General features: G+C 37.2%; 1 protein-coding gene across 5 annotated transcripts in view; it reads left to right on the forward strand.

The window, feature by feature from the left end:
* LOC123871265 (synaptotagmin-7) overlaps positions 1-21101 on the forward strand; it is a 425136-nt gene that overhangs the window by 147371 nt on the left and 256664 nt on the right. The window contains exon 1 of one of the 5 annotated variants that reach the window (XM_045914964.1): positions 20362-20526. The exons of the other annotated variants lie outside the window; for them this stretch is intronic. The gene's annotated coding sequence lies outside the window, so the exon portion shown is untranslated. Of the gene's footprint in view, positions 1-20361; positions 20527-21101 lie in introns of those variants that run through there. 5 annotated transcript variants of the gene reach the window in all.

A 21101-nucleotide genomic window follows, 5' to 3' on the forward strand; every position in this document is an offset into this window, starting at 1 on the left:
GATCTTTGGTATTCACAACTAGTTAATTTAATATTGCTCTATATTTCTCCCTACTGTGTGTCACTTTGAACACCAACTTTCAGCGCTCTTCGGAGAGGAATGAGATTTGAATGCCAAATCTGCCTTTGATTATAGCAATCGGATTACTTCTACTGAATATGTTGTATATGTGCTTGCTGCTGGTAAAGTAAACTAGTCAGACTGTAGGTATTTCTGCATAAATGGGATAGGTACTTTGAAATCTATTTGAAATTTTAATAACCATAGTACTTCTATACAAACATGAACATGAGTATACTAAAATCTGCAAAGTTTACTTACTTTAAAAAAGTTAAAGGTGTACTTCTGTACCATTGTACATAGGTACTACATAATGTTAACACAAAATTCTCTCTTAGTTCTTTTACTGTAGATGAATCTAAAGGAACATGCTTTTCTAGAATGTTCCATAGTATACTTTCTTTTTATTCCCACTACGTAATAAACAACGTGTGAAACAAAATGAGGAAAAAGCCGTGACAGACTAGTGGTTAAGAAGTCCGCCTTCTATTCGGAAGGTCGGGGATTGAAGTGCGGGTTAAGAGACTTCATATTATACCTAAGTACTTACCTTAGGAGAACATTACGGAGAACTCTTAAGCATGCTGGTTTTCTTACGATGTTTTCCTTCATCGTTAATCGCTTAAAACGGATTCAACTCCAAGAAGTTAAAGGCGCGTGTCTGGGATCGGAATCCGGTCTCCCTGAAGAGAAAGCCGAATATTTTAACCACAAGGCTATATCCGCTTTTTGTTCACTATTTTGTTCGACGCCGTTTAATAACTAAAGGAGTATTGGTTTAATGAAAAGTGATATACTCCTTCCAGGTTTGCCCGCTTCCATCTTAGACCACACCATCACTTAGCACCATGTGAGATTGCAGTCAAGGGCTAACTTGTATCTGAATTTTAAAAAAAAAACTTTACTAAAACTGGAGTGAACTAAAACTATGTTTTATTTACGCGTGCTGCGGTATAGTGATGGTGTTAATAGCACCAACAAAGCGATAATTTATTGCTGTCATTTGAAACCGTATATTGGGTTTAACTAGGGCTTAATTGTAATTAATGGTACGGTTTTCAGGACTTACAATAAATAATTTGTCGTTATATCGTTCTAGTCTGGAAATTTTGCTCTTCTCTTCCTTCCACTCTCGCGTGTTTTATCTTCTGACTTTCTCATGGCCAATACACGCCATGTAATATCATCATTATTATCAACTGACAGACTTCACTGCTGGACATAAGGTCTCTTGTAGGGACTTCCACACACCGCGGTCTTGTGCTGCCTAAATCCAACAACTCCTTGAAACTCGTTTGATGTCGTCTGTCCACCTAATAGGAGGGTTTTCAACGCTGTTCTTTCCATTGCGAGGTTGCTATTGTTATTGGAACTCTAACGGTTTTTCCGAACTTTGTGCCCTGTGTATTGTCACTTCAGCTTCACAAACCGTTAAACTATGTCGGCTTATCTGGTTCTTCTACGGATCTACTCATTAAATGATTCTGATTTGATCACGTAGAGAAACTCCAAGATATCTCTATACATCAAGCTGAATTACTCTGAGCTTTCTTACGAGGTCCATATTAAGCGATCATGTGTCGGATCCATATATCCATCACTGTGATATAAATATACACATCACGTAATTTTTTTTTCTCTCGTCTGGCTTTGCAAAGATTAGCCAATGTCAAGTTAGTAGTTATTTGTAACAAGTTAGTTAAACTATAGAAGTATGGACCCCGTCTGTGCCGGCGCTCGCCGACGTACGCACGGCACCCCCTTAGAGCACTTTCCAGTCAGTTTTAACAAAAAAAAAACACTCCAAAAAGGCAGAGCACGCCCACCAGTTAACGCCAACACAGACGAAGTCCACATCACGTAATAGCATATAGTGGCATACATTAAAATGTAGGTTTTTTCACGAACTGAAACATTAAAATCTGCTTTGATTTATGAAATAAAATATTAATGTACAAGAAAATACTCTTCACTTTTGAGGCAAGTACTCGTGAATAGACAAATACCCTGGGGCATCAGAGTTTTAATATTTTTGTTTCAACACAAGCAACGTCGCCTCAGATCCGGTGAGCTGTCAAACCCCACAATGATACAATGCAGGCATTATTCAGAAGACAGTCGACAAAAGATATTGTTCCTTCGAGATGAACACGAGTATACATTATCACAATAATATACAAATATTTGTCTTGGGGCTTTGTTGGTTCGTCAGGTTTTATCAACGCTATATTGCACATCAAGTGGACTGACTGAAAACTGAAAAATAAATAATAATACCTACCGTATAACAAGGATACTTCTTATAGGCGCAATAGTGGAAGCTGTGGTTTTATAAGTGGGAAGTCCAGGATTCGTTTCCTGGAAGGGGCAATTTGGGATTGTATATAATGGGACGATTCAGGCACTTATAAAAGTTTATTTGAATAAAATCTTTCTATTTCTAAGACTTGGATTAAATCAGTGTTGCTACGATGAGCTACGGCATGTCCTACGAAGCTCTTACAAGTGGTGGAGGTGTATTTAAAAAAAAAAATAGCAAGCAAACAAGCAGGTGGGTCACCTGATCTTAAGTAATTACCACCGCCCATGAACATATTTCACACATTCGCCTTCGACTTTTGCTCGGCAGTATATCGTGTTTCGTACCGTCATTTGTATTACACAAGTGTAAATTAAAAATTTATAACACTCCTGACAACTGAAGGCTACAGTAACTAGAATAGAGCTGATAACTTTCAAACGGCTAATCCGATTTTCTTGGATTATAGCTAAGAACACTCTCGATCAAACCACCTTTCAAACAAAAAAACTAAATAAAAATCGGTTCATTAGTTCAGGAGCTACGATGCCACAGATAGATACACAGATACACACGTCAAACTTATAACGCCCCTCTTTTTGGGTCGGGGGTTAAAAAGGTAAGTGGGTACACGCATATGCGTCACTGTAACGTCCTGCCATGCAGTTGTCGTCACATTTTTTCCGTCACTCTTTGTATGGGTCCAAGTCTTTATATCCTAAGCTGCCTCATCCGGTAATAAACTCCGGAAGCACTCACGAATCGAAAAAAAGATTCTTTGTTAAACTGAAAGAATTGGTAATCAATTTCACGACCATTTGTTCAGGCTAATAAAAATAATCCCTTGCGAACCCGGAATTTTGAGAGATGGAAATTTTAATATCGTTCATTTTGTGATAATGTTTTATGCAAACAGAGTCGGGGTATCCAGATATTATGCGGTTATAAATTTGTGTATAAATGAGGATTTTGAAACAAAAGCGAGGCTCGGGATGTATGAGATGTGAATGTGGAGTCGCAAACGATTTAATAGGGTTAGCAAAAATCTTAACACGATATAAATTTATTCTTAATTTTCACGATTTTCAGTTTCGAAAGAACAAACCAACGAACTAATCGTTGGTTTGTTCTTTCGTGTTGCATGGGAGCGCCGGATCGGTGTGATTTCTAACCCCCGACCAAAAAAGAGGGGTTTTAGAAATTTGACGTGTGTATCTGTGTATCTGTCTGTGGCATCGTAAGTCCTAAACTAATGAAACGATTTTAATTTTTTTTTTGTTTGAAAGGTGGCTTAATCGAGAGTGTTCTTAGCTATAATCCAAGAAAATCGGTTCAGCCGTTTGAAAGTTATCAGCTCTTTTCTAGTTACTGTAACCTTCACTTATCGGTGGTGTTATAAATTTTTAATTTACACTTGTTGCACCGATTTAGTCAAAGATGCGGAGAGTGACTAAGTGTTACTATTTATTTAAAAAAAAAAGAGTTTTCAGTCTCAGGAATACGCTAGTACACAGTAAAATTTGGAATAAATGTCTGTAGAAAATAGTAAAGTTGTTTGACGGGGGTAAATGCCAAGAGACCGGATCATTTAAAATATGAAAATTATTGTTGGAACTGCCTACAAATCCTAAACGAAACCACACATAAAAATAACAGAGTCTACGCTTACAATGAGACATGGGCTAAGTTATGAGTACTTAACTCCCATCGGCGGTGTTCCCACTAGATTACAACATGGAGTTATTTATATAAGGGGTGGACTAACGAATTCCTGAAAGGCCTCGGCGGCTCCTCTGGTGCTGCAAATGTTCATGGGCGGCGGTAATCACTTAATATCAGGTGACCCAGCTGCTCGTTTGCTCGCTATTTTTACTAAAAAAAAATGGATATAGATAATTTTTTTTACTCTGGTGCCTTTAATAAATCTCATGATAAATCTATTATTATATTACCTTAGTTAAAACGTATAAAACGAATAATTCCTTTCTACGACGGAAATGAAAGCTCCCGTTAAAATAAACAGATTTTTTTGCTGTCTCTACAATATAACGTACAAAGTATTCAGTGTGAATATTTCAGCGCATAATTACAGTTTCTTTCAGTACGTCGCTTAATTCGACAGTGCTTAGTGGTCTGGTTTTAGTATTTATACGGTTGACGCTGATTTAGTTTCTCGTTATTTCTCTTCTTCTCTTTTCTTTTTTTTTTTTGACGGTCACAGTTATTTAGTACTTATGTTTTCATAATTTTTAAAACCATGAGCTATCGCTTTTGAAACGAATTCTTTAAGATCATTTCATCGTTTAATGTATAAAAGCAAAATCTGACTGACTGGCTTATCTATCAACGTACTCGAACTAACTGGACGGATCGGGCTGTTTGGCATGCAGATAGCTATTATGACGTGGACACTGGACAGCCAACAGGGCTCTCTCCGTCACTTACTCCATACAATCGTAGTCCCAATTTCATTTGAATATTAAGCAACCAAAGTCCATGAAATTTTGCAGACATTTTCTAAAAATTAATATTGGTGTGGCCTGTGGTGTTTTAGATTTTTCTATAAATATTTAGTTTTAAAATTACAGGGGCTCAAAGATTTGTATGTGAATATTCAAGACCGCGTAACTTTGAAACCGAATATTTTAACGGAAATCTGGAAAACCACAGGCATAGATATTAGTTCCCGGAACGTTTCTACAAAATTCCATTGAGTATGATTGGTTAGTATTCCAATGAGAGACGAACAACGTTTGTATGGAGCGAGTGACGGAGAGACCCCTCTTAAAAAATTAAACCCGTAAGGGGGTAAAATAGAGGTATGAAATTATTTTGTATGGTCCACGCGGACGAAGTCGCGGGTATAAGTTTCTGTATTTTGGACGTTCCTAAGATGCTGGGGATTTCTATTAACTTATGATTTATCATTGATCGTTACGTCGCATGGGATAACCCCAGATAAAGGAAAGAAAAGCGTAACCCTGTATGCAAGGTTTCGACCATTTTGACCGGTTATACTAATTAGCTATTATTTCGCCTGCTGTGGGGAGTTTCTGCTTGTGTTTAGGTCTAGAAATCCTATTAATTTGTTGGTTTGTCCTCCAATCACGTCGCAATAGAGCAACGGATCTACGTGGAAGTTAGCTAATATTTGGTATGATTGCAATCAAGCACATGACTACATACTCGTAGTTAAAAAATCAAACCAATAGACCAACATTTCTTTGCATTAAAAATATGGGTAGGGATTAGTATGGATTAGTATGAATTACTAAGAAATTAACTTACTCTTTGGCTTTATTTTACAAAAGACGATTTTTTCATAGCATTAGACATTTATCTTGTTCCTTTGTCAGCAGTAAAAGATCTATTTAGCTTAAAAGCGTAAGCTCTTTAACGCAAGCTCGAGAGCATAATTAAGAAAAGTAAGGCGGATCCATTTAAATTTTATTATTGCATTAGTAGGAAGACCTAGAAATCGTCCGCTTTTTATGATAATATTATTTTGTATCATTCCAGCAATTACGGATTTGATTTCCTGGTGGATCAGTTTTAGTCTCAACTTTTTATCTAAGTAGAAATTTAATTTATCCATATTTCCATACTAATACTATGAGTCCATACTAATATTATATTAGTATACAATATATATTCCCATGATTCCATTTTATTATTTAACTAGCTGATGCCCGCAACTTCGTTCTCGTGAATATAGGTTTTTAACAATCCCTTGGGAACTCATTCATTTTCCGAGATAAAAAGTAGGCTATGTGTTAATCCAGGGTAAAATCTATCTCCATTCCAAATCCGTCTAGTAGTTTTTGCGTGAAAGAGTAACAAACATCCAAGTACTTATACTTATTACATACATACCAACTTTCGCGTTTATAATATTAGTCAAATATTGTGTGAAAGTGTCTGTCTGTCCAAAATTACAGAGTTCCCACAGGATGTTTAAAAAAACCGAAACTTACGCGACCGAAGTCGCGGGCATAATCTATAACACGAGTATTTGTGTCCAACGTATATTTCTTTACATTATTTCTTAATTTTGTTTAATATTTATAAAACTTAGTACCTACAAAATATAGGTCATGCCGAGATTACCCAAAGCATTTAATAGCATGTCACAGGCAGCAAGCCTCTCAGGAAATTCCTGTCTGAGCTAGAATTCCTTTATTATACACTGGAGCTATGAGCTCGAACCACAAGTATTATAGCCACACACTAGCGACCGACCCCGGCTTCGCACGGGTAGCACGTTCCACAGTACATTATTTTTATACTAGATTAGAGGATGCCGGCGACTTCGTCTTTTCTAAGATCCCGTGGGGGCTCTTTGATTTTCCGGGATAAAAAGTAGCCTATGTCTGTCCCCGGGATATAAGCTAACGCTGTACCAAATTTCGTCAGAATCGGTTAAACTGTTGGGCCGTGAAAAGGTAGCAGACAGACAGACTCAATTTTGCTTTTATAACATTATTAGTAAATATTAGTAATTAGTAAGAAAAAAATGAAAAATGAAAAATGTTTTATTAACAAAATATAGTCTATTAATGTATAAGTAAAATTAGTAAATTAGTTATGGATAATACCCACGACTTTATCTGCGTTGATTTAGATTTTTGTGATTCCCGTGGGAATTCTTTGATTTTTCCGATAAAAAAGTACTTATTCTGTGCCCATTTCCAGGATTCAAGCTATCTCTGAACCAAGTACTTAGATGATGCACGTGGATCTAGGTTTTTTGAAAAACCCGTGGAAACTCTGATTTTCCGGAATAAAAAGTAGTTACCTACCCTGTGCCCTAAAAGCTATCATGTAGACAGACAGACACACACCTTTTTATCTGTTATCTCCCAAAGCTACCATGATTCAAACTTTATGGTCACTGATCGTTCTTCCCTGTGTTGGGGACAATACGCACAGTAACTTTCAGCTTTTATAAAATAACTAAGGTCTAGCCCGCGCTGGCTCTCTCTATAACAGATTATCCTTATAATAGGACTGACAAACGCAGAGACGATCTGAACATGATTGGGACATTAAATGATCGACGGCGCGGTAAAATTGCGCAACGAAATGAGAACCCCCCTTTTCTGAAGTCGGTTAAAATGGTAAAAATAGGTACTTGCTTTAGAAGCCTGCTTTACATTTGTCATCAAACACAGGCCGTTATTTAATATTTTATTGAAATAATGCAAGGTTTCCAGCAGTGATAGCCCTGTGGTTAAGACTTCAATTCGGGGGTCCACAGTTCGATTTTGGGCATGTAATTCTAACTTTTTGAAATTATTGTTCTTTTTAAGCAATCAAATATATTATGTAGCTTGCTCTTGATTCAACAGTGAAAAAAAAACATCGTGAGAAACTTACCTGCCTGAAAGTTTTCCATAAAATTCTCGAAGGTGTGTTAAGTCGGTCAATCCGCGTTTGGCCAATGTTGTTGTCTATGGCCTGAACCTTTCTCATTACAAGAGAAGGCTTAGTACCTCAGTGGCTGGAGATGGATTAGAATCATGATGATGACATAAGTTACTTTATACTTATAAACTTTACACAGACAGACAGACAGACACACTTTCGCATTTATAATATTAGAATGGATTACAGTTTAACTAAAAAAAAGCAATCTTTATTATACTCTTATAATTCTCGAGAAATTTTCTGTAGCTACCTACAATTTTTCCTTTGATACAAGAGAAATACCAAGACGAAAATATATTTCCTAAGACCGCGATAAACTTTACGAAGTCACAGTAGAAGTATCCGAGTTTTGGAACTGTTACGCAAACTTTACTAACCACTTATGACGCAGTAACACGGAATGACCTAAGTTTTGAAGTCAGAATTTCGTAGTACATTATAATATATTTTAAGTATTTTGGTGTGTACGTATGAAAATTGTGTGAGGTACAAATAACTTAGGTTCTAATTGCCCATGGTAGCTCCAAAACAAAAAATTAAAGGGGGCTTTATGCCACCATATTTGAAAACGTGCGGTCAAAATTATTTTGATTTTAATGGACTGTATTAGCGGTTAATTGCCCCATAAAAACGTAGCATTCGACGAAGGAGAAAAAATGGGTGTGTCCAGGGAGTGGTCAGGTAAATTTGGACTTACGTGGCTGGAATGGTTCAAAAGTCTGTTCCGAACTGCAGCTTTATCGTCACCACACTTTCACCATCCCTCATCCCTGGCCAGGGTTTTATGAAACACTGTTGCAATAATTTATGTTGCACTCCTGCAGCCGACACGATGGTTATTGTTGCACTATTGCTTGCATCGATTACATTAGAAGGTTGCCACATGGCGCGTCGGCGGTGATTTTGCGGTGGTTTATTATGCACACTTGCAGCGAGCACGATGATAATTATTGCACTGAGGTGTCGGTTTTTTGTTCGTACATTAGCGTTGCGTTGAGTCCATGAGTGGGAAAGGAAAGGATATATAGGATAGAGTGAGTGCGAGGATCTATGATCTATGAAGACCCGTTATGATACATTAATTAGTACAGTAATTTGAAGTATGTGGCGCCATCTATTGAGATTTACCACGCCCCTCAGCATGAAGGCTCTGCTTCATCAAATTATTAAGTAAAAAGGATATAAAGTAGCGTTAAACTTATAAATTAAACCCATATTGCAAGGGTGCGTAATATTGCAGGTAACTTAAAACTAAGTAAAACTACAACTTAAATATAATATAAACTATTGAGTTGGCAACGGACAAAGCTTAACTATAGGCCTGTCGTAAGTTCCAGACTTAGTTCTAACTTGCGCGACACGAACCACTCCGTCTCGGCCAGGCATCACTTTGGTAATAATTCCAATTGGCCATTGGAGGGGTGGTGCGTTTTCAACAATAAAGGAAACTACAACTCTTTCCTTAACTGGGTGCGAAGTGACTTTGAACTTTATGTGAACTCGCAATGAGTACAAATGCTTAAATTTTAAATGTTTCCAGAAGGATTGAATTATAGCGAACAATAATAAAAACCTATTTAATAATAGCGAATATAATCTCGCATTTAGGTAGTTGTTTAATAGAACTAGCACAAATGTAGCGGTTTTTAGATAAATAATTCGAACTAAAATTCTTTTGCTCAAATCAATTACTGAATTATGTTCAAAATCTTGAGAGCTGTTATATAAACCTTTAATCAAAGCGGTTGAAAACTTTTGAAAAGGAAATTCATCGTCAGGTAAATATGAATTATCGTAAGGTGAGCGCCTGGTTGGAAGCCATTCTTCTGAAGTTACAGAAATCAATGAAGGACCCTCCAACCTAAGTGCGTATCCTGAGGACTGTGTGGGCATAAGACCACCAGATACACAGTCAACAGGATTTTGAACCTCTGCGATATGATAAAAATTCACCTTAAGTGGCGACAAATTCGTATGAATTTCCAAAATGCGGTTAGTTACATAGATATTAAATTTGTGCGGTGACGAGAGTGCCCAGAAGAGGGCGACTTCTGAATCTGAGAATGCGAGGACTTCCTTTATGTTTACGCGAGAGGATATTGCAGCGTAGACCGAACTTACTAGACGAGTAAGCAAAACAATTTCATTTTGGTCAACAATGTGTTGCGGTGGAGAATCATCCCATCTCATATTCAGAAGCCATAACTCTTTTATGAGTAATTTAGCGAATAAAATGACTGGACCTACAAGGCCTAAATCATCATACAGACGTGCGGTAGCTGAGAGTATAGCTCTTTTCATACAAGATGTAGGCGGTTGCGAAACTTTAAAAACAAAATTATCAAATGCGGAGAACCAATGTATACCGAGAAGCTTGAAAGTATGCTCATCTGCAAAAGATATACTCTCAGACTGCGGTATATGTCGTATGAGTTCAGGGGAGTTGCTAGTCCACTTGACTAGGTCAAACCCTCCAGACTTGAACATCTGGATTAGCTCGTTTGCTATCGCAACTGCTTCCTCAGTGGAAAAAGCAGCGGAAGCAAGGTCACCCATACAGATGTCCCTTTCGAAGATTGCAGCGGCAAGAGGCCATCTCTCTCTCTCCTTCTTAGCAACTTCGCGCAGAGTGCAAAGAGCCAAAAAGGGAGAGGAGCGCAATTCGAAAGTGACGCGGTTAAATTTATGTTTACAAGGCGGGTCATCACTATCAAATCTATATAAGATTATTTGATGTTTGCGGTGCGGGGAATTTATTTCGAAATATATGTACATTTGCCTCACGGTTTCAAAGAAAGCGATTCTACAAAACCTAACATTGAACAAAGTATTAAGAATCTCAGCGTGCAGGTTACAATATGAACGAAGAGTTCTGAAGAGAGTGGTCGACATAACATCATTAGATATGACAGAGTTATGTGCCAATTTAAACCCAGACGCGGTACCTTTCTCAGGGGGAACCTCTGAAATAGAATCCTTCTCCAAACCCTTCTGAATAGCTTCACTGTCTCTTACGCGTAAGTCAGATTTGGAAATTTTAATATCAAGCATCAAATCATTCTCTTCACCTGCGATACAAGTATTGATTGTCTTTGCAGTGGTGTCCTTAGAGAGAATGTCAACAGCGAAACTATCGTCAGAGTTAAGATTAATTGTTGCGGTGTTAATATTTTTACAATCTGGCTGAGCAATGTTCAAGAATCCTATTTCAGGTTCTGTCAAGATCGGAAGGTTTTCTAAATTATTATTTTTATGAAGCGGTTCGCGAGCAAATGCACAAAAAGCAGCGGTATGCGGGAGCTGAGGGACGACTGGTGCGTCACCCAGAATTATATAACCTAGCGTGGTTTCAACGGCGGAAGGCGAATTATCACCACCTGTCAGTTTATTGAAAAGTAAGATTTCACAATAGCGATTTACTCCCAATAACACATCAATAGTTCCTGGCTCCGAGAATTCATCGTCTGCGAGAGGTATATTTCGTATTAAAGACTTCATAGCTGCTACGTCTACACGCGCATCGGGCAGCTATGACGTAATCTGCTCGACCACAAGCGGGCGTATGAAATATTCTTTAGTATCATCAAAACGAGATTTGAATTTAAAGTCGGAAATCCCAAGTATCTTTTGAGAAGTGCCACCGATTCCCTGAACTTCAGAGAAGCGGCTTTGCGTGTGAACAGGTAATGATAATCTCTTGCAGCAAGTCATAGAAATATAATCACTTTGTGAGCCGGGGTCAATGAGACAACGCACAAAGTGAGAGCGATTGTACTTATCTAGTACTTTAATTTTAGCGGTGCCCAATAAGGCGGTTGTAGCGGTGCGGTCGTGATGTTCACGAGATATAGTACATAAAGAAGCGGCAATGTTAGCGGATGAATCATTAGACGATTCTGATACATTAATTTTTGCGGGCGAATTAGCGGACGTATAAGCGGACGTACTAGCGGACGTATGCGCAAACGTATGAGCGGGTAAATTACAAGACGTATGAGCGGGTTGATTAGCGGACGTATAAGCGGACGTCCGAGCGGACGTCAAAGCGGACGTCGGACAGGACGTCGGAGCTGACGCATGAGCGGGTTGAATTACATTATTTTCAGAGTGATTGCTCGGCACAGTGCGAGACATATCATCCGAATTAGCGGATTGCGACAGTGAGCAATTATAAAGGTGCGGATAGATATGTGACGTTGGCGCATTGACAACGACACTACAGTTTGATTTACTAGATTTAGCGAAACACAAACTTGAATGGTGACGTTTAAGCGGAAAGCAATTTGAGCAGTTTTTAGTGCTGCTACAAGCGGAATATTTATGCGAGGTACTTAAGCAGTTTGTACAGTATGAATTATTTTTAACAATTTCGTACCTTTGCCTAGGAGTTAATTTCATAAACTCAGCGCACTTGTATAAGTGGTCATGCCTTTCGTTTTTACAGACGACACACTTATGATTTTCATGTGAGCTACGAGCGCTTTCCGTATTGACAAAAGACTTAGTAGACTTAGTAGACCTCGTGACAGGTGTAGGTATGTGTCTAGAGCGAGCTTTATTTTGCAACTGTGCATTAATATTGCTCCCTCTAGACAGCACCTTGCTCTGTTCCTTCACAAAATCTATAAGACTTTTATACGTTGGAATTTGTTTCTTACGATTAATAAGCTCAAACATTTTAACGGTATCTTCATCTAATTTAAGCGTAGCCAAATGAAGAAATATAAAATCAGTCAAATCAATTTTTAACTGTTTAAGTGCTTCTACCGATGAATCAAAAGTGTTTATGAAATTATCTAGTGCGGTATCATTATTATTAGCAAGTGGCTTAAATTGCAACACTTGATTTAAATAAGCGGAAGCGAGCGAGCGGGGGTCGTCGTACTTCTGTATTAAGGCATCCCAGATGATATTATAATTTTCAGCTGTTGCTGGCAACCCTGAACAAACTGCGGCAGCCCTATCAGTTAATTTTCCGACTAGGTAAAATACCCTTTCACTATTATTTAAATTCGGGTTATCATGAATCATACTTTTAAACTGCTGATAAAACAACGGCCATTTTGTTAAATCACCATTAAATGAAATAATATCAATAGGCGGAAGATGCGATTTTAATTTAGGGAACTTTGACAAAGACGCCATGTTAGATTCAGATTCTTTATTGCTGTTAGTCGCTAAAACTTGTTTGACATAACAAAATAATTCCTCGAATGACATCCATGATTGATAATTAATAGGATTTTTAGGATTCAATTTTAACTGTATAGCGTTATATGAATCTAATGTTTGCTCGAATTCCTTTCGTAAAGTGTCTAGATTAGCTGCTTGACATAAAAGATTAGGTAGTTTACTAGCATCAATTTCTACTTGCAAGGCGGCATCGTAGATTCGTTGCATCCGAGCAAACATCGCATCGCGTTTCGATTCTAATATTAACATTTGACATTCGTCATGTGTACGCGGTAAATCTGAATCACCCTTTGTAGTCATTTTTAAAACTCAAAGTACCTAAATAAATCGAACACAACTTAATATGGTATTTAACTATGTTGGTTAAATATGTCAATTAAAAAATATCGATATTATGCAACCAATATAGTTTAGCGGTAAGTATATACTATAAAATGCGTTGGTTATACTGTGAAAACACACAACTCCTATATTTAGGCGAGCGGTTAAATTATTGCGTTGCAAACGTAAAAATATTATTTACGGAACGCGTATTTGAGTGCATACAATAATCACAATGCTGGTTGAATACCTACTCCGCGCGCAATGGCTCGTACCTACATTAGTCTATTCATAAAATCGACAGCGGAACTTATGTAGGTACCTACCTTATTCGCGTCTTATAAGTAACGACAACTTAAATGTTAACTACTACGTACCTATAAGTAGATCTATACGTTTTATTTTCCAGGTTTGCGGAATTATATTATGGTTAAATCTTATACCGAAATAATAAAGCTGTGCGGGTATATGAAATTTTATAAAAAATACTTTATTACTTCTAACCTAGAATATCAAACGCTAGAATTACGTAGGTATATCGTAGGCCGTACTTATAATCTAATAATTCTGCAATATTACGACACGATGCAACATTAGGTATCCATAAATCGTGAATGCTACTTGAAATAATTCAAACTTATTGACTCGACGTAGGTAGGCGGTACTAAAAATTATATTACTATAATTTGATTTAACTAAAGAATCGAGTCAATTTTATTATGAAATCGGATGGATAAGCCCATAAATCCGATTAAAAGATTCTGAAATCCGGTTCGAGAATGGACCATAAAATATGGTAGCTCCAAAACAAAAAATTAAAGGGGGCTTTATGCCACCATATTTGAAAACGTGCGGTCAAAATTATTTTGATTTTAATGGACTGTATTAGCGGTTAATTGCCCCATAAAAACGTAGCATTCGACGAAGGAGAAAAAATGGGTGTGTCCAGGGAGTGGTCAGGTAAATTTGGACTTACGTGGCTGGAATGGTTCAAAAGTCTGTTCCGAACTGCAGCTTTATCGTCACCACACTTTCACCATCCCTCATCCCTGGCCAGGGTTTTATGAAACACTGTTGCAATAATTTATGTTGCACTCCTGCAGCCGACACGATGGTTATTGTTGCACTATTGCTTGCATCGATTACATTAGAAGGTTGCCACATGGCGCGTCGGCGGTGATTTTGCGGTGGTTTATTATGCACACTTGCAGCGAGCACGATGATAATTATTGCACTGAGGTGTCGGTTTTTTGTTCGTACATTAGCGTTGCGTTGAGTCCATGAGTGGGAAAGGAAAGGATATATAGGATAGAGTGAGTGCGAGGATCTATGATCTATGAAGACCCGTTATGATACATTAATTAGTACAGTAATTTGAAGTATGTGGCGCCATCTATTGAGATTTACCAGCCCATTTATGGGGTAAATGTATCCGTTTTCTCCGAGGGTTGTAGGTAGGTATGTTTGGGGACTGTTTAGGTCAGAGACAAATAAGCCTATTTTGTCGGTGGTTAAAACGTAACTACCAACCTAAAAGTTGTAATATTCTGAAGAATTTTGGATGACATCTACAATAAAATGGTACTTTACATTTTTATAAAGAGTAACTTTCATGGATATTATGTAGGTAATTTTATGGATATTATCTGACTAGCTGATACCCGCGACTTCGTTCGCGTGGATGTACGTTTTTTAAAATTCCCGTGGGAACTTTTTGATTTTCCGGGATAAAACGTAGCCTATGTGCTAATCCAGGGTATAATCTATCTCCATTCTAAATTTCAGCCCAATCCGTCTAGTAGTTTTTGCGTGAAGGAGTAACAAACATACACACACACACACACACACACATACAAACTTTCTCCTTTATACACACTTTATGACACAAGTAATTATAGTCAGATTAGTCAATGCTTTGCATTTTCTTTTTGCCATACAAATTGATATCTAACCCTTTTAAAGTAAGTCTTCACCGTTTGCTTAAGCTAGAAAATAAAGTTCTGTAAATCAGTTCAACCCAAGCCCTAACTTGGTCTTGTATACTATACTCTTACGTATTAAGAAGTCTATTGTGTGGTTAAAAGGCATAGATAAATTATGGTTTTATAATAATTTTCTGTTAGGTTAAATAGCAGAAACAACTTTGGTTCCTGATTTTAAGTCCTTACACACCTATAAGGTCAAGAGGAAGACTGTGATAAAAAGAGAAGTCGCAAGAACGAATCAAGTTTATGAACACTCGCAAAACTTTACAAATCTCTACCTACTTATGAGGCAGTAACCCAAAACGGCTTAACTTCCTGAGTTAGAGCTCTAGCACACTCGATACTTTAGTAAGAGCGACGGCGATTGTGCTATAGTTGAACCATTACAAACATGCGAACTGAGGAACATTGCGATCATAGGGTTGTGAGAATGCTGCAGAAGTTGCTATCGATAAAGGGATGCAGTTAGGACATAGGTAACACGGTATTTCCCTCGCTCTTTATTAACCTGTTATCGGCTATCAAAAAATCCTTTTTTCTATTCTACAAACAACACCAGAACATCAGGTTCCAGTTTCTCAAGGCGTGTAAGTGCAAGCGAAAGGGTTGATAAAAATGATTATGACTCAGTTCGCACGTTTGTAATGGCTCAACTATAGTTAATGAGTCCGACCGTTTATAGTGATTTAAAAACCATGAATGGTTAGAACGCCCGTATCCTGGAATTGAATATTATGTTATTATACGAGTCGAAATATTTGTATATGAATCTTTCAGTCTATAACTTTGAAATTACCAGGTATTTTAACCAGGAAAACCACAAAAACAGATATTAGTTCTTAGAACGTCTCTACAAAATTTCATTGAGTTTGATTGGTTAGTATTCAATTGAGAATCAAATTACTTTTGTATAGAGCACGGTACGAATAGACGAATAGAACTTCTAAAGCGATTATGTCGTGGTGAAACTGTATTTTGTAAACGCCAGCTACAGTCTTCTGAATGTGGACGGAATGGAGCGTTCACTTAGTTCCTGCATCTTCTTTAAGTATCATTTGTGCAACTTTTACCAGTTTAATCACTTCCCGGAAGCTTGATGCATTGAACTTTGCTCATTTGACTTCATTAAAAGTTTGACATCGATTTAGAATCCTATTACAATTAAAAGTAGAATTCCACGGGTAAAGGCCGAAGCGACTGACGGATGCGACAAACGCGTCGTGGCTGACGCGACAATGGTATTGGCCGCGCTTTACGCGGGTGCTTGGAAGTGATGCCATACATTAGCATAGTGATTAATTTTTCATGTAGTCGTGAGTCGCGACCAGGGTGATTGACGTGCGCGACGAACGCGCTGCGGCTGATGTGACTATTAAACACGCAATTATACAAAATATATGGAACTGCCACTACCGAGCCCTCCTAGTTTTAGGGTTCCGTACCTCAAAAGGAAAAACAGAACCCTTATAGGATCACTTCGTTGTCTGTCTGTCTGTCCGTCCGACCATCCGTCGTGTCTGTCAAGAAACCTATAGGGTACTTTCCGTTGACCTAGAATCTTGAAAGGCAGATCTTATAGCACAAGTACAGGAATAAATCTGAATTTATTCCTGTACCGCAAATTTGTGGTTACATAATAATAATAAAAAAATTAAGACGTGTTTCAATTTTCAAAGTAAGATAACCATACCAAGTGGGGTAGGTATCATATGAAAGGGCTTTACCTGTGTATTTTAAAACAGATTTATTTTTATTTTTATGTGTAATAGTTTTTGATTCATCGTGCAAAATGTTAGAAAAATACCCGAGCACGGAACCCTCAGTGCGCGAGTCTGACTCGCACTTGGCCGGTTTTTTAGTCGCTTTGGCTGCCATCTACGGTAGTCTACTTTAAGGCTTTAAGATGAGTTATCGTATCGTCGACTCGTGCCAACACGTACCATCACTGCGAGTTAGTTGTACAATACACCCGGTCTATGCACCTTCACAGTCGGAATTACAATATTACAATACAATTTCATACTTGGAACGTCGGAATTGTTCCAGGTATTCATACGTGTTCGCAAGAGTCAAATTCATACGAAAATGGATCCAAAGTGTAGTCAGCCAAACTTTTAACATGTCTCTTGTAATTACGCGATTAAATATCGCACGTCGATCGCAATTCTACAAAAAATCTTGTGTGCTAGCATACTTATAAATTTGTAGGTATAACATAATGTAAGTGTATGATTATGTAAAGTACTAACAACCTGTTAAGGCCTTTTGGCTTGGAAGGAAAAGGGAGTCCCAATTAGAGGAGACGTGCGTGGGTTTTATATTGAGCGTATCAAGAAAGGTTTACAAACACTTAAAGAAGGTTGCTTTCGTTAATTTAAGTATTATGTTTGTATAAAAGTCTTCACACATTAACACCGACTCCATTTTTGGTTCCAGAAAATCAAAAAGTTCTTACGGGGTTTTAAAACCTAAATTAACGTAATCGTAGTCATAAGCATTACCTATTTGCTATTTGATATAGGTTACTTTTGTCCCGGAAAATCGAAAATTTCCCTTAGTATAATTAAAAACCTAAATCCATGTGGACAATGTCGCGGTCATAATCTAGTAAATGATTCTTTCTAGCCAACGAAAGAAAAGCGAGTTTGCAAAATAACCCTGCATTTACGGTTTGAATTTTTTTGCCAACGTTATTTACTTCGTTAAAATGTAGACTATTACAAGCAAGTAAACAAGTGTAAATTAAAAATTTATAATACCCCCGACAAGTGAAGGTTACAGTTACTGGAATAGAGCGGATAACTTTCAAACGGCTGAACCGATTTTCTTGGATTATAGCTAAGAACACTCTCCATCAAGCCACCTTTCAAACAAAGAAACTAAATTGAAATCGTTCCAATAGTTTAGGAGCCACAATGCCACAGACAGATATACAGATACATACGTCCAACTTATAACACCCCTCTTTTTGGGTCGGGGGTTGAAAAGTTCTTACGGGGTTTTAAAACCTAAATTAACGTAATCGAAATAATGAGCACTACCTATTTACTATTTGATTTAAGCTACTTTTGTCCCGGAAAATCAAAAATTTCCCTTAGTATAATTAAAAACCTAAATCCATGTGGACAAAGTCGCGGGCATAATCTAGTAAATAATATTTTCTACCCACGAAAGAAAAGCGAGTTTGCAAAATAACCCTGTAATACCTACCGAGTTATAATTACGACTGTGGCTTTTTAATACCGAGCTGCTAGTAGGTCGAAGAAGATTATTAAGAATTTTTAACCCTGTTTAAGAGCTATTCAAATATACCGCGATTGTTTTTTTTTGCTGACCCACTTTTCGCATCCATGTCATTGTGAAAAAATTGACTACTTTTTTGACCGAGATATAATTAGTGCATTTACGATTTGATTTTTTTTTGCCAACGTTATTTACTTCGTTAAAATGTGGACTTACAATAACTGGAAAAGAGCTGATAACTTTCAAGCGGCTGAACCGATTTTCTTGGATTATAACTAAGAACACACTCGATCGAGCCACCTTTCAAACAAAAAAAAAAAACAAATTAAAATCGGTTCATAGGTTTAGGAGCTACAATGCCACAAACAGATACACAGATACACACGTCAAACTTATAACATCCCTCATTTTGGGTCGGGGGTTAATAAAATATTTCAAAATAAATAAATCATTTCATTTTAGGATGCGTCTTAAATCTACAATCATTCTTCTTAGCTCGCGTCCTCTCTCAGAATGAGAAGGGATTGACATAGGGAAGGACATAGTCTACCACGCTCAACAAGCGAAGATTGTCAGGCTTCACATACCTTTCGAAAAATTATGACACAGAAGTTTCTTCATGATGTTTTCCTTCACCGTTAAAAGAAATGATATTAGCCCCAAAAAGTTAAAGGTGGGTATGAAAATCGAAAAATGTAGTTCATAAGTACAAAATTCAATTATTTTTATTTATATGACTTTACATACTCGTATAAATGGGTGTGTCGTTATGAATCTGAAAACTGGAGTATTGTGCCAAAATCTCTTAAGCGACATAATATATCTCTCAGTCGACTGTCTCACGTGCCAGCGACTGTTTTCTTTTGTAGTTAAATACATTTTTAACCCCCGACCCGAAAAGAGGGGTGTTATAAGTTTGACGTGTGTATCTGTGTATCTGTGTGTCTGTGTATCTGTGTATCTGTGTATCTGTGTATCTGTCTGTGGCATCGTAGCGCCTAAACGAATGAACCGATTTTAATTTACTTTTTTTTGTTTGAAAGGTGGCTTGATCGAGAGTGTTCTTAGCTATAATCCAAAAAAATTGGTTCAGCCGTTTAAAAGTTATCAGCTATTTTCTAGTTTTCTTGTAGAAAAGAAGGTTAGATAACCCTTAGGTTCATAATATTCAAGTGACAATTGACAAATGTCAAGCTGTCAAGATGGACGTTGCCTAGATATACATAATTAATTATTTGAAAATGATTTGTCGGGGGTGATGAAAATTTTTAATTTACACTTGTTATTACAATGATATAGATAATGTGTAAAGTACATAATTAATTAATACTAATTAATTATGTAACTTTATTTTAATGAAATCACTACTTCACTATCACGACCCACATTATAAATGCGAAAGGGTGTTTGTTTGTTGGTTTATTGTTTTGTCCTTCAATCACGTCACAACAAAGCAACGGATCAACGTGATTTTATGCATGGGTGTAGTTAAAGATCTGAAGAGTGACATAGGCTACTTTATATCCCGGAAAATCACTACAGTCCCTACGGGATTTTTAAAAACCTAATTCCACGCGGACGAAGTCATGGGCATCAGCCAGTTAATTATCACGCTATACAGGACAAGTGTAATATACACATTATAATCTAATACAAAAGGAAAACGAAAATGAGAGTAACAAAGGTCACATAAAGTTAGGAAAACTTGGTAAAAAAAATATAACTTTTATGCAAAGTATAATAATATTTTGTAGCATGTGAGATTACGTAGACGCGCGGGGATGCTACGAATCTCGTAGCTCGTAGCCCGTAGCCAGTATCGTTCTTCGCTACGTTCAGGGTGCACGTATATACGCCTCTCTTTCTAAATCTATCTCTCTCTGTCTAACTTCGCGATTCTTCATAAAAAAAAAGCAATAGTGAGAAGTGATAAAAGTGATGTGTTTTTGATAGTTAACATTTTTTCGTTGTTCCCATTACGTGATTGTTATGTAACAGGTTCGTTTATTTTCGTTACTGCTTTGAATGAAAAAAAAATTAATTACGAAATTATAATTTTCGATTTATTAAAAAAAACATTAATCACTTATTCAAGAGTTGATATACTTCAAAAGTGCTTGAAATGTTATTGCTATCGTCAATTAAATTTCAAAATCCTTGATTATGTAACTCATAATATTATAAAACATTACTCAAATAGTATTTACATATTTATTTAATTTAAATACCCAATATCGAGAATGACGCATACTTCTATAAAAAATTAAACATAAAAATATTTGTTTACGTCAGAAGTTCATGGGTCAAATCCCTATAGCAAGGTCCCGCGCCACCGTGACGGGATGTGCTTTTGCCTCGATCCTAGTGGTTAAGCCATTGGCCTTCTAATCGGGCGTTGGGGGTCCGAGTCCGGGTACGCACCTCTAACTTTTTTGGAGCTATATTATGTGGTTTAAGCAAAGCTTGCTTTAATGTTTTTTTTAAAGAATATTAGCCATGCTAATCATGACTAATACTCCCCTTTCCCCTCCAATTAAGCGTAAATCTTGTGCCAGGAGTGGGTACGACAAATA

Source organism: Maniola jurtina, chromosome 13 (assembly GCF_905333055.1).
Source record: "Maniola jurtina chromosome 13, ilManJurt1.1, whole genome shotgun sequence".
Taxonomy (NCBI): domain Eukaryota; kingdom Metazoa; phylum Arthropoda; class Insecta; order Lepidoptera; family Nymphalidae; genus Maniola; species Maniola jurtina.